Raw genomic sequence first — 1598 nt, 5'->3', positions numbered from 1 at the left:
GCGCATGCGCAGCAAACCGCCCCTCCGCCTTTGGCTGCGCAACCGCGACAGTTTGCCGCAGTGCTGAGGTCCTGCCGCAGTGCAGGGGTGCCAGCGCCTGTGCTAACTGGCATTACCCGGGCGTGATGTTTGCTTGGCTCCAAGTAGCCAAGGCATTAGCGCCCTTTGAGGGGGACTCCAAGGACGACACCACCACCTGGGGTTCGATGGCAACGTTTTTCTCTTTCTTAAATATATATAAAATGTTGAGGAAATAATTCTTGGTTCCCCAACAAATCTTTGCAGGCACCGTGGGCCAAAAATCCTGATTTACAGTCATCTTCATGTCTTCCTATACCATGTCAGAAATGCTGATTTGGGGCCTGGATGGCTCAGTCCTTGAGCATCTACCTTTGGCTCAGGTCATGATCCCAGCGTCCTGAGATGGAGCCCCGCATGGGGCTTCCTGCTCCACAGGAGGCCTGCTTCTCTCTCTGCTCCTCCCCCTGCTGTGTTTCTCTCTGTCAAATAAATAAATAAGTAAAATCTTAAAAAACAAAAAAGAAAAAGAAAAATGCTGATTTGGAAAAGCTAAATTGATGCAAAACCACAGTCAATGCAATATTGCTAGATCATCGAAACCCAATCTAGGAGGAAACGCCTTTTGAAAGGTACTGTATTAGAGCGCCTGTGTGGCTCAGTCATTAAGCATCCGCGTTCGGCTCAGATAATGATTCCAGGGTCCTAGGATCCAGACCCACATTGAGCTCTCCCTCTCCCACTCCCCACGCTTGTGTTACCTCTCTTGCTATGTCTCTCTCTGTCAAACAAATAAATAAAATCCTAAAAAAAAAAAAAAAAGATACTCCATTATTTGAATTTGGTTAGATTTCTTTCCCTCTTTTTATGCTTTCTACTGTTTTGGGTTTTGTTTTGTTTTGTTTTTGCAAATTTTGAAAATTATGCCAGAACCATCATAATGTAATTAACCTCTCAAATACAGAATGGATAAGTAATTAAGTTGGAAAATTTGTCTACTCAATTTCTATAAAACGAAAAATGAACTTGGATTCCTACAAAAAACAAAACCTTTACATGGGTATATTGAAATTTTTACCAATAATCAGTGATAGCTAGAGTGGGGAAAATAACACTTTCATACAACAGGGATGAGCAAGTAGATAGAATGATTTTCTTTTTTTTCCCTAATAATACCCTTTACAAATTTAAGAGACACTTTGGTAACTCCAAAATTGTTACATATGTGTAACATGGTGAAAGACAATGCTAAGGAATGAAAGCTAAGGGAATAATCCTGAAGCTCTATTTGCATAGAATTTTACATAACTTTGTAATTTCTCAATTCTCCATGTCAATGAACTGAGGGGGAAGGTGGGCTAATGGTGACTAAATAGCTAAAATCCCCTCCCCATTCCCTTAAGCTAGTGCTCTGTTCCCAATCATTTTTTTTTTGTTCCCAATCATTTTATACTTTACAAACAAGTGTGAAGAGACGTGTCAGTGCAGACATCTATCATAATAAAATCTTGAAAACTATGTAATGTGCCTCATGAAAGATATATAGGCTAAGTAAATTTTACCTATGCATACAAACAATA

Source organism: Martes martes (assembly GCF_963455335.1).
Source record: "Martes martes genome assembly, chromosome: 7".
In the NCBI taxonomy this organism is placed as follows: domain Eukaryota; kingdom Metazoa; phylum Chordata; class Mammalia; order Carnivora; family Mustelidae; genus Martes; species Martes martes.
Note: the sequence above shows the minus strand (reverse complement) of the source record.